General features: G+C 45.8%; 1 protein-coding gene across 1 annotated transcript in view; it reads right to left on the bottom strand.

Annotated features, from left to right (window-relative positions):
• LOC124552612 (unconventional myosin-Ia) overlaps positions 1-13,837 on the bottom strand; it is a 730,641-nt gene that overhangs the window by 352,536 nt on the left and 364,268 nt on the right. The window lies entirely within an intron of this gene.

Here is a 13,837-nt window from a genome sequence, read left to right as displayed (position 1 = left end):
AAAGTCACCCACTGCACGTTTGTAGGACCTTACAGTCGTTTGCAGGAACCTCTTGGAGGTATCGGGGACCGGTAAAATTGCCGTAGCTGGGAATTAGAGGGGTCCACCGTCCCATCATTACTGCCTCCCAGAACATTACACTTCCACCTGCAAACGGATGGACTTCCTGAACGTATCGGCGTTCCTGATGTCGTCTAGCGCTTCCCCAAACCCTAACACGTCTAGTGTTCGCTCGCAAACCAATCTTTCTCACATCAGGAAACATGATATGACTCCACTCTACAATGGTCCAATGTTATGGGTAAGAGTCCAGGTCCTTCGATTACGTCGGTTCTGTTTGTTTAGTACAAAACTTCTCATCAGTCTTCTGGAATGAAGACCACCCTGACGCAGTGTTCTACACCCTGTTTGGTCTGAGATACGAATCCCTATTGCCCGGGAGAAGTCAATTCCAATATTTCTGGCAGTTTATGGTGGTCGAAGTAGGATATAAAATGTAGACTGCCAATGGCAAGGAAAGCGTTCCTGAACAAGAGAAATTTGTTAACATCTAGTATAGATTTAAGTGTAAGGAAGTCGTTTCTGAAAGTAGTTGTATGGAGTGTAGCCATGTATGGAAGTGAAACATGGACGATAAATAGTTTGGACAAGAAGAGAATAGAAGCTTTCGAAATGTGGTGCTACAGAAGAATGCTGAAGATTAGATGGGTAGATCACATAACTAATGAGGAGGTATTGAACAGAATTGGGGAGAAGAGGAGTTTGTGGCACAACTTGACTAGAAGAACGAATCGGTTGGTAGGACATGTTCTGAGGCATCAAGGGATCATCCATTTAGTATTGGAGGGCGGCGTGAAGGGTAAAAATCGTAGAGGGAGACCAAGAGATGAATACACTAAGCAGATTCAGAAGGATGTAGGCTGCAGTAGGTACTGGGAGATGAAGCAGCTTGGGCAGAATAGAGTAGCATGGAGAGGTGCATCAAACCAGTCTCAGGACTGAAGACCACAACAACAACAACATGGTGGGCCCCTGCGAGCGGAAAGTTAGGGGAAACTATTTTGCATTGGTGTTGCCTTACGAGGACAACCACTGCGAGGTCTGTTGTTCACATTTCCCACCTCTCTGTACTTTCTCCATACCTCAGACACGCCACTCCTAGTGACACGAAACCGACTGGCAACATCCTGTTGTTATGACCTGCCAAAAATAAAGCCACTGTCCTGATTCTATCAAAGTGTTGTGTGCCTTTATGTGGCATGTTACTGCAGTGCTGGTCACAAACTGAATGAAGCTGTTTTCGATATTACTGTTCGTAGTAGGTTATCCGCGTATCTTTTTCTTTTTCTTTCATAATTAAACCTCTTCTTCCATTACCGTTATTTGGCTCAAATGGCTCTGAGCACTATGGGACTTAACTTCTGAGGTCATCAGTCCCCTAGAACTTAGAACTACTTAACCCTAACTAACCTAAGGACATCACACACATCCAAGCCCGAGGCAGAATTCGAACCTGCGACCGTAGCAGCAGCACGGTTCTGAACTGAAGCGCCTAGAACCGCCGGCCACAACGGCCGGCCACAGCTCATGAATCCGTGTTGTTGACAAGAATAATAAACAGAAGAATGGAAAAGAAAACTGAAGATGTGTTAGATGACGATCATTTTGGGTTTAGGAAAGGTAAAGGAACTAGAGAGGCAATTCTGGCGCTGCGGTTGATAATGGAAGCAAGACAAGAAAAATGAAGACACGTTCATAGAATTTGTCGACCTGGGAAAAGCGTTCGACAATTTAAAATGGTCCAAGATGTTCGAAATTATGAAAAAATAGGTATAACCTATAGGGATATACAATATGTACAAGAGACAATGGAGAATAATAAGATTGGACGACCAAGAACGAAGTGCTCGGATTAAAAAGGGTGTAAGATAGGGATGTAGTCTTCCGCCCCTACTGTTCCACCTGTACATCGAAGAAGCAATGATGGAAATAAAAGAAAGGTTCAGGAGTGCGATTAAAATTCAAGGTGGAAGGATATTAATGATACTATTCGCTGATGACACTGCTATTCTGAGTGAAAGAGAAGAAGATTTACATGCTCTGCTGAAAGCCGTGAACAGGCCAATCAATACAGAATATACACTACTGGCCATTAAAATTGCTACACCACGAAGATGACATGCTACAGAGGCGAAATTTAACCGACAGGAAGAAGATGCTGTGATATGCAAATGATTAGCTTTTCACAGCATTCACACAAGGCTGGCGCCGGTGGCGACACCTACAACGTGCTGACATGAGGAAAGTTTCCAACCGATTTCTCATACACAAACAGCAGTTGACTGGCGTTGCCTGGTGAAACGTTGTTGTGATGCCTCGTGAAAGGAGGAGAAATGCGTACCATCAGGTTTCCGACTTTCATAAAGGTCGGATTGTAGCCTATCGCGATTGCGGTTTATCGTATCACTAGCAGCCGAGATGACAGGCATCTTATCCGCGAGGCTGTAACGGATTGTGCAGCCACGTCTCGATCCCTGAATCAACAGATGCGGGCGTCTGCAAGACCACAACCATCTGCACGAACAGTTCGACGATGTTTGCAGCAGCATGGACTATCAGCTCGGAGACCACGGCTGCGGTTACCCTTGACGCTGCATCACAGACACGAGTGCCTGCAATGGTATACTCAACGATGAACCTGGGTGCACGAATGGCAGAAGGTCATTTTTTCGGATGAATCGAGGTTCTGTTTACAGCGTCATGATGGTCGCATCCGCGTTTGGCGACATTGCGGTGAACGCACATTGGAAGCGTGTATTCGCCATCGCCATACTGGCGTGTTACCCGGCGTGATGGTATGGGGTGTCATTGGTTACACGTCTCGGTCACCTCTTGTTCGCATTGACGGCACTTTGAACAGTGGACGTTACATTTCAGATGTGTTACGACCCGTGGCTCTACCCCTCATTCGATCCCTGCGAAACCCTACATTTCAGCAGGATAATGCACGACCGCATGTTACAGGTCCTGTACGGGGCTTTCTGGATACAGAAAATGTTCGACTACTGCCCTGGCCAGCACATTCTCCAGATCTCTCACCAATTGAAAACGTCTGGTCAATGGTGGCCGAGCAAATGGCTCGTCACAATACGCCAGTCAGTACTCTTGATGAACTGTGGTATCGTGTTGAAGCTGCATGGGTAGCTGTACCTGTACACGCCATCCAAGCTCTGTTCCACTCAATGCCCAGGTGTATCAAGGCCGTTATTACGGCCAGAGGTGGTTGTTCTGGATACTGATTTCTCAGGATCTATGCACCCTAACTGCGTGCAAATGTAATCACATGTCAGTTCTAGTATAATATAGTTATCCAATGAATACCCGTTTATCATCTGCTTTTCTTCTTTGTGCAACAATTTTATTGGCCAGTGGTGTAGATTGAGAGTAAGTCGAAGAAAAACGAAAGTAATCAGGAGCAGAAGAAGTGAGAACAGCGAGAAACTTAACATCCAGGATGATGGTCACGAAGTGGATGAGGTTGAATTCTACTATCTAGGCTGTAAAATAACCAAAGATTGATAGAGCAAGGAGGACATCAAAAGCAGACCAGCACTGGCAAAAAGGTCATTGTCGTCCAAGAGAAGTCTACTAGTGTCAAACATATGCCTTAATTTGAGGAAGAAATTCCTGAGAATGTACGTTTGGGGCACAGCATTGTATGGTAGTGAAACGTGGACTGTGGGGAAACCGGAAGAGAAGAGAATCGAAGCATTTGAGATGTGGTGCTACAGACGAATGTTGAAAAATAGGGCCGCGCGGGATTAGCCGAGCGGTCTGGGCGCTGCAGTCATGGACTGTGCGGCTGGTCCCGGCGTTGGTTCGAGTCCTCCCTCGGGCATGGGTGTGTGTGTGTATTTGTCCTTAGGGTAATTTAGGTTAAGTAGAGTGAAAGCGTAGGGACTGATGACCTTAGCAGTTAAGTCCCATAAGATTTCACACACATTTGAACATTTTTTTAAAAAATCGGTGGACTGATAAGGTAAGGATTGAGAAGGTTCTGCACAGAACTGGAGAGGAAAGTAATATGTGGAATACCCTGACAAGGAGAAGGGACAGGATGATAGCACATCTGTTAAGACATGAGGGAATGACTTCGATGGTACTAGATGGAGCTATAGAGGGCAAAAGCTGTTGTGGAAGACCGAGATTGGAATACATGCAGCAAAAAATTGAGGACGTAGGTTGCAAGTGCTAGTCTGAAATGCAGAGGTTGGTACAGCAGAGGAATTTGTGGCGGGCCACCGGGTCAGAAGACTGGTGAAAAAAAAAAAAGGAAGTCCAAGGCTCATTTCCCGTCTGTGATGCTTTAAGCAAGCGGATAAATATGGAGCCGCCCATGCGGAATGATGTGTACACGGGGCCGTATAGCTACATCTACATCTACATTTATACTCCGCAAGCCACCCAACGGTGTGTGGCGGAGGGAACTTTACCTGCCACTGTCATTACCTCCCTTTCCTATTCCAGGCGCGTATGGTTCGCGGGAAGAACGACTGCTGGAAAGCGACCGTGCGCGCTAGAATCTCTCTAATTTTACATTCGTGATCTCCTCGGGAGATATAAGTAGGGGGAAGCAATATGTTCGATACCTCATCCAGAAACGCACCCTCTCGAAACCTGGACAGCAAGCTGCACCGCGATGCAGAACGCCTCTCTTGCACGGTCCGCCACTTGAGTTTGCTAAACATCTCCGTAACGCTATCACGCTTACCAAATAACCCTGTGACGAAACGCGCCGCTCTTCTTTGGATCTTCTCTATCTCCTCCGTCAACCCGACCTGGTACGGATCTCACACTGATGAGAAATACTCAAGTATAGGCCGAACGAATGTTTTGTGAGCCACCTCCTTTGTTGATGGGCTACATTTTCTAAGGATTCTCCCAATGAATCTCATCCTGGCACCCGCCTTACCAACAATTAATTTTATATGATCATTCCACTTCAAATCGTTCCGCACGCATACTCCCAGATATTTTCCAGAAGTAACTGCTACCAGTGTTTGTTCCGCTATCATATAATCGTACAATAAAGGATCCTTCTTTCTATGAATTCGCAATACATTACATTTGCCTATGTTAAGGGTCAGTTGCCACTCCCTGCACCAAGTGCCTATCCGCGGCAGATCTTCCTGCATTTCGCCGTATAGACGGCCAAGGGACAAGTGTGAAACCTGCCTACGCTCTGTACGCTGTTCCCGCTTTGGAGCGGCAGCTAAAGGCACGAGACGAGTCCGATGACACAGGTTGAACGCGCTCGCTGAATTCTCATTAAAGCGAGTGATAGCCGTGAGGAGGGGGGGGGGGGGGGGTGAATCAGTCGAGCGGGGAGCAGATGTGCGGTCGGATTACTGAAAGTCCTTCCCAACTTTTGGCGGACCTGACTGTACTACGGCATCACAAGTTCTGTCTCTTTATCCTTCACCGCCGCTAAGCAGTTGAAAGTAAACCCTCTCGCGTTTCAAGCCGCCGAAAACGGGGCGTAAAAGGGGAAAAAAGCCGCATTCTGTGAAGCGAGATTCGGTCTTAAAAAGCTACTGCGGGCAACTCTTCAAAAGTCACGCTTTTTGAGCAATTTTAAACAGCCCGCGGCTCAAAGGAGTGCCGGCACGTTAATGCACTTTGAAGACTTCTCGTGGGGCAGAGTTTAAAATCCCCGCTTTCGTTTCATTGTCGTTCATTCCGACGGTTCACCCCTTTTGCCTCAGAAGCAGTTACTGGAATCTAGTGGTACTGAGAACGCGGCATTTAAACGGTGCTCGGCAGTTACCAAAATAATGAAGCAGTATCGCCTATACTAATCGAGTAAACTGCATGATCTCCATACAGCAGACCGGCCAAACTTGACCTGTCGCAAATTCCAGTATGCAGATAACTTTGCAATTCAATAGCAGAGTGAATGTCTTGAATGAAGCAGGCACAAAGGAATACAAACGTATCAAAAATGAGATCGACAGGAAGTGCAAAATGGCAAAGCAGGGATGGCTAGAGGACAAATGTAAGGATGCAGAGGCTTATCTCACTAAGGTTCAAAATGGTTCACATGGCTCTCAGCACTATGGGACTTAACTTCTGAGGTCATCAGTCCCCAAGAACTTAGAACTACTTAAACGTAACTAACGTAAGGACATCACACACAGCCATGCCCGAGGCAGGATTCCAACCTGCGACCGTAGCGGTCGCGCGGTTCCAGACTGTAGCGCCTAGAACCGCTCGGCCACCCCGGCCAGCTATCTCACTAGGGGTAAGTCAGATACTGCCTACAGGAAAATTAGTGACCTTTGAAGAAACGAGAACCACTTGTATGAATATCAAGATCTCAGATGGAAAACCAGTTCTAAGCAAAGAAGGGAAAGCAGAAAGGTGGAAGGAATATATAGAGGGTCTATACAAGGGCGATGTACATGAGGACAATATTATGGAAATGGAAGAGGATGTAGATGAAGATGAAATGGGAGATATGATACTGCGTGAAGAGTTTGACACAGGACTGAAAGACCTGAGTCGAAACAAGGCCCCGGGAGTAGACAACATTCCATTGGAACTACTGACAGCCTTGCGAGAGCCAGTCCTGACAAAACTCTAGCATCTGGTGAGCAAGATGTATGAGACAGGCGAAATACCCTCAGACTGAGGGAATTAGATTAGGAAATGAGACTCTTAAAGTAGTAAAGGAGTTTCGGTATTTGGGGCGCAAAATAACTGATTATGCTCGAAGTAGAGAGGATATAAAATGTAGACTGGGAATGACAAGAAAAGTGTTTCTGAAGAAGAGAAATTTGTTAACATCGGGTATAGATTTAAGTGTCAGGAAGTCGTTTCTGAAAGTATTTGTATGGAGTGTAGCCATGTATGGAAGTGAAACATGGACGATAAATAGTTTGGACAGGAAGAGGATAGAAGCTTTCGAAATGTGGTGCTACAGGAGAGTGCTGAAGATTAGATGGGTAGATCGCTTAACTAATGAAGAGGTATTGAAAAGAATTGGGGAGAAAAGGAGTTTGTGGCACAACTTGGCTAGAAGAAGGGATCGGTTGGTAGGGCATGTTCTAAGGCATCAAGCTATCACCAATTTAGTACTGGAGGGAAGCGTGTAGGGTAAAAATCGTAGAGGGAGACCAGGAGATGAATACACTAAGCAGATTCAGAAGGATGTAGGCTGCAATATGTACTGGGAGATGAAGAAGTCTGCACAGGATAGAGTAGCATGGAGAGTTGCATCAAACAGTCTCAGGAGTGAAGACTACAACAAACAACATCTTGAAAGAGCATAACACGTAACGAACAGCCTCACTACACTTTATAACTGTTTTAAAACGCGTAGAGTTATACCTAATGTTTTTAAAACAGAAATACGTCATTTACATCTTTCCAACCATCCAAACAATTCGTGTGCAAACTATATGAGACAAGAAACTTTCCTCCGAACTTCAATACGAATGTCAAATTCCAAAGAAAGCAGATGCTGACAGGTGTGGATATTACCGAACAATAAGTTTTGGAAGTCATGGCTGCAAAGTACTGAGACGAATTATCTACACAAGAATGGAAGAATTGGTTGAACTCGACTTAGTGGAAGATCAGTTTGGTTTTGGAATGAAGGAGGCAATGCTGACCCTACGGCTTAAGTTGGAAGATACGTTAAAGAAAGGTAAATCTACATTAGTAGACTTACAGAAAGTTGTTGACCATGTTGACTGGAACAATCTCTTTGAAATTTTGAAGGGAGGTGGGGAAAGAAGGTGGTACACGCAACGAAAGAATATTTACAACTTGTACAGAGACCAGACGGCAGTTGTAAGAGTCGAGGGGCATGAAAGGGAACTAGTCGTTGAGAAGGGAGTGAGACAGGCTTGCAGCCTATCCATCGTGTTATTCAGTCTGTATGCTGAGCAAACAGTAGAGGAAACCAAAGAAATATTTTAAGTAGGAACTAAAGCTCGGGAGGACAAACACAGTACTGGCCATTTAAATTGCTGCACGAAGAAGAAATGCAGATAATAAATGGGTATTCATTGGACAAATATATTATACTAGAACTGACATGTGATTACATTTTCACGCAGTTTGGGTGCATAGATCCTGAGAAATCAGTACCCAGAACAACCAATTCTGGCCGTAATAACGGCCTTCATACGCCTGGGCATTGAGTCAAACACAGCTCGGATGGCGTGTACAGGTACAGCTGCCCATGCAGCTTCAACACGATACCACAGTTCATCAAGGGTAGTGACCGGCGTATTGTGACGAGCCACTTGCTCGGCCACCATTGATCAGACGTTTTCAATTGGTGAGAGATCTGGAGAATGTGCTGGCCAGGGCAGCAGTCGAACATTTTCTGTATCCAGAAAGGCCTGTACACGAACTGCAACATGCGGTCCTGCATTATCTTGCTGAAATGTAGGGTTTCGCAGGGATCGAATGAAGGGTAGAGCCACGGGTCGTAACACATCTGAAATGTAACGTCCACTGTTCAAAGTGCCAATGCGAACAAGAGGTGACCGAGACGTGTAACCAATGGCACCCCATACCATCACGCCGGGTGATACCACAGTATGGCGATGACGAATACACGCTACCAATGTGCGTTCACCGCGATGTCGCCAAACACGGATGCGACCATTACGATGCTGTAAACAGAACCTGAATTCATCCGAAAAAATGACGTTTTGCCATTCGTGCACCCAGGTTCGTCGTTGAGTACACCATCGCAAGCGCTCCTGTCTCTGATGCAGCGTCAAGGGTAACCGCAGCCGTGGTCTCCGAGCTGATAGTCCGTGCTGCTTCAAACGTCGTCGAACTGTTCGTGCAGATGGTTGTTATCTTGCAAACTTCCCCATCTGTTGACTCATGGATCGAGATGTGGCTGCACGATCCATTACAGCCATGCGGATAAGATGCCTGTCATCTCGACTGCTAGTGATACGGGGCCGTTGTGATCCAATACGGCGTTCCGTATTATCTTCCTGAATCCACCGATTCCATATTCTCCTAACAGTCATTGAATCTCGACCAACGCGAGCAGCAATGTCGCGATACGGTAAACCGCAATTGCGATAGGCTACAATCCGACCGTTATCAAAGTCGGAAACGTGATGGTACGCATTTCTCCTCCTTACACGAGGCATCGCAGCAGCGTTTCACCAGGCAACGCCGGTCAACTGCTGTTTATGTATGAGAAATCGGTTGGAAACTTTCCTCGTGTCAGCACGTTGTAGGTGTCGCCACTGGCACGAACCTTGTGTGAATGCTCTGAAACGCTAATCATTTGCATATCACAGCATCTTCTTCCTGTCGGTTAAATTTCGCGACTGTAGTACGTCATCTTCTTGGTGTAGCAATTGTAATGGCCATTAGTGTACATTGACGGGGAAAAAATGGCAACACAAGGAAGGAGTTGAGCAACATAAACGAAAGTTGGTAGGCGTGTTTCTACATCCCGAAGGTGACGTCTATTCAGATTTCACTCCTGTCACGCACCAGTAGCATCACTATGAAGATGCAAATCAAGCTTGTTTTAAATACACGCTGTAACGGTTCTGAGTGCTGGTTACCTTTGAGACTGGACGTGGTGATTTGATGTGAACGAAGAATACCTTCAGGGCAACAAAGACGCCATTATCAATACCTCAGTGAGTTCGGAAGAGATAGTGTAATAGGAATGCGATAGACTGAACGTTTGTTTTGCAGTACTGCAGAAAGACTTGGCAGGAATGTAGCCACTTTACATGATTGTACAGTCCAGAAGACCGAGCTACGGACGGCCATGTTGCACTACCGAGAGAGATGACTATCGTGTGATGAATTCTTCTCTGGTTATCAGCCGAGTGGTGGCGTCGTCTTGTCGCAACGTTTCAATGAGTTTCGTACCCATCATGTTCTGGCCATAACACGAGAAGAATTCGTCAGTGGAATACGCCGTGAAAGACTGCAATCGAATGGACGACTATCTTGTTCTGCGTATGGCTCTCTTGCATCGCGATGCATCTGCAACAACAATCTGAGCACCAGAAATCTGTTACTTCAAGGGCAGCTCCGAGCTAGTTGCCTTGTCGCGTGGATTCCAATGACTTCAAACCACCGCCATTTGCGACTAGAGTGGCGTCAAACGAGAGCTCATTGGAGGACGGTCTGGAAGTCTGTTGTGTTTTCTGATGAAAGCTGGTTCTGCCTCTGTGCCAGATATGGGCGTGTGTTGGTTAGAAAGAGGCCAGTTGAGGCCTCGCAACCAACCTGTCTGCGTAATAGACGCACAGGTCCTACACCTGGATTTGAGGTCTTGGATGCAATGTCGCACGACAGCACGAACACACTCTAGTGGTTACCCCACGCACCCTGACTGCAGATCTGTACATCAGTCTGGTGATTCGGCCTGTTGTGCTGCCATTCATGAAAAGCATTCCAGGGGGTGTTTTCCAACTGGATAACGCTCGACCACATACCGCTTTTGTAACCCAACATGCTCTACAGTATGCTCGATCACCAGATCTGTTTCGAATCGAGTATATATGGGTCAAATCCAGCATATCCACAAACCTGTTGTGCTGCCATTCACGAACAGCATTCCAGGGGGTGTTTTCCAACGGGATAACGCCCGTCCACATACCGCATTTGTAACCCAACATGCTCTACAGTATGCTCGATCACCAGATCGGTATCGAGTAGAGTATATATGGGACAAATCCAGCATATCCACAAACCTGTTGTGCTGCCATTCATGAACAGTATTCCAGGGGGTGTTTTCCAACAGGATAACGCTCGCCCACATACCGCTTTTGTAACCCAACATGCTCTACAGTATGCTCGATCACCAGATCTGTCTCCAGTCGAGCATATATGGGAGAACTCCAGCATACCCACAAACAGAATTAACCGCCCGTGTATTGAGCGAACACGTGCAACATGTATGGAACTCCGTCCCACAAACCGATATCCGGCACCCGTACAACACAACGCGTGCTAATTTGCACGCTTGCATTCAACTTCGTGGAAGCTACACTAGTTATTAATGTACCAGCATTTCACATTTGAAATGGCTTATCTTGCAGTTGCATTAACCTGTGATCTTCCAATCCTAATCACTTAATTATGTTACCTAAACAAACGTATTTCCGAAATTTCATTATTCTACATTAACTATTTTTTGGTGGTGCGGTCTTTTTCCGTTAGTGTAACAACTTTGAGGATTGCCGATGACATTGTAATTCTGTCAGAGACAGTGAAGGACTTGGAAAAGCAGTTGAAAGGAACGGACAGTGTCTTGAGGGGAGGAGATAAGATGATCATTAAACAAAGAAAATATGGGTAATGGAATGAAGCCGAAATTAATTAGGCGATATTGAGGGAGTTAGATTAGAAAATCAGACACTAAAAATAGTAGAAGCGCTTTTACTATCTGCGCTACAAAATAACCTTGATGACAGAAACAGAGAGGATACAAATTGTAGACTGAAAATGGCAATACAAACTTTTCTGGACAACAGAAATCTGTTAACATCAAATATAGATTTAAGTGTTAGGAAGACCTTTTCTGAAGGTATTTGGAGTATATTCTTGTATGGGAGTGAAATGCGGATGATAATAGTTCAGACACGAAGAGAATGGAAGCTTTTGAAATGTGGTGCTACAGAAAAATGCTGAAGTTGGTGTATCTGTAACTAATGAAGAGGTACTGAATATCACTGGGGAGAAAAGAAATCTGTGGCACAACTTAACTAAAAGGAATGACTGGTTGATACGACACATTCTTAGACATCTAGATATCAGCAATGTAGTACAGGAGGGATGTGTGTGAGGTAAAAATTGGAGAGGGAGTCCAAGATATGAATGCAACGAACAGTCTCAAATGGATGTAGATTCCAGTAGTTATCCGGAAATGAAGAGTTTTGCACAGGATAGAATAGCATTGAGAACTGCATCATACGAGTATTCTTGCTGAGGACCACAATGATATTCTAGCATCATCGAAGTCCTGCCCATGGCTTGGTCTCCTTAGCATAGTCAGAGACTACCATAATCAAAAATACCTTGTCTCATTAGATAGAATGCTGACATGCGGCAAGAACCTTTCCGACACAACTTATGTATGGATATCGGTTGCTTTAGTAATGCGGAATGAAGAGTCTTCCACAGGACACACTAGCTTGGAGAGCTGCTTATTCACAATAAAGACCACAACACTTATTGTTGTGAATTTCAACCGTGGACTGTGTCCCTAACGCTCTGATAGGGTTCAGCTACTGACAAAAGTAGTATCTTATGACGACAGTACCAATGATTAAGAATTGGAAACAGTAAACCCACACAAATATCCGTGTGTCATTGAGTTGCTTTTGGCGGAAAAGCAGAGCATCGCAGATTTTCATAGGCGCTTGGAGAATGTCTTCAGAGAGCTGGCAGTGAACAAAAGCACGGCAAGTCGTTGGGAGAGGCGCTTGTATCACAGCAACTAGGTCGCGCAAACCTGTCCGATCTCCCGCGTGCCGGCCGGCCGCACTCAGCTGCGACTCCCGCAGCGTTGGAACGTGCGGACACTCTCACTCGAGGTGATCGGCGGATCGCAATCAAACACCTCGTTGCTCAACTTGACGTCTCTGTTGGTGCTGCTGACACACACGTCCACCAGTTGGGATACTCGAAGGTGTATGCCAGCCTAACAGAAGATCGTGAAGAGCAACGGAGTACCATCTGTGCGGAATTGCTTGCGCGTTGCGGTGCTGATCGTGAGATTTTTTTGTCGAATATCGTCACTGGCCATGCAGCAAGACGTTGGCTTCGACATCGACCAATAGAGCAGTATCATGCGGGCGTATCAGCCCTCCCTGTAAGGTGGCGTAAGGCCGTCGCGTTGATCGGAGATAATGTTGAATAATACGATTTTATAGCCAACCTGGTTTCAGCAAAAATAAATGTGTTGCATTAGTTATTGAACGCCCTCGCAAGCAAAGACAAGACGTTGTTCAATGGTGTTATCAAAAGTCTCGAAAACGTTTTGACCATTCTACGTCCTATGGACAGGTTTTCTGTTAAAACATGGCGGGGGTAAGGAGAAGATGGACAGAGACAGAAAGGAAAAGGAAATATTCAGGGTGATTCAACTGTTCCTTCTATTGTCCTTTTATGCAACCCGAAATGTTACATCTGGCCAAGCGCGCTATTTTCATTTTCTCTCGTTCGCTGCGCGCCAGTTGTTAGTCCTACAGAAAAGAAGAACAGCACCTTTTTGTAGTAAATTTAATGCGGTTAAATTTTGTGCCGGCTTATGCCTTCGCTGGAGGCCGCCGTTTCCGAGCTATTCAGGAAAGCCATACAACTTTGAGGTTGAAACGCATCCCTACACCCAAAGTCTGCTCCCAACAGTTAGGATTTCTAGTATGCTGCTCATGGCACTCCCTCTAATACTGTACAAAAATTTTCGACTGCGCACACGCTATGCCCAAACTCGTACGAGACTTGGTAGATTAATCTGCCACGAGTAATGAGTATGATGGGCAAACATCTATTAGGCGCACTACGAATGTAGTGGTGTGGACATGTTGGGAATGTGGATCTCCCGGGAAGCGTGCAAGGGATAAGTCCCTGTAGACGCACTATCCTCTGTGGTTCAAATGGTTCAAATGGCTCGGAGCACTATGGGACTCAACTGCTGAGGTCATTAGTCCCCTAAGAACTTAGAAGTAGTTAAACCTAACTAACCTAAGGACATCACAAACATCAATGCCCGAGGCAGGATTCGAACCTGCGACCGTAGCGGTCTTGCGGTTCCAGACTGCAGCGCCTT

The sequence above is a fragment of the Schistocerca americana genome, chromosome 10 (assembly GCF_021461395.2).
Source record: "Schistocerca americana isolate TAMUIC-IGC-003095 chromosome 10, iqSchAmer2.1, whole genome shotgun sequence".
Classification (NCBI taxonomy): domain Eukaryota; kingdom Metazoa; phylum Arthropoda; class Insecta; order Orthoptera; family Acrididae; genus Schistocerca; species Schistocerca americana.
Note: the sequence above shows the minus strand (reverse complement) of the source record. Positions and strands in the feature narration are given on the sequence as shown.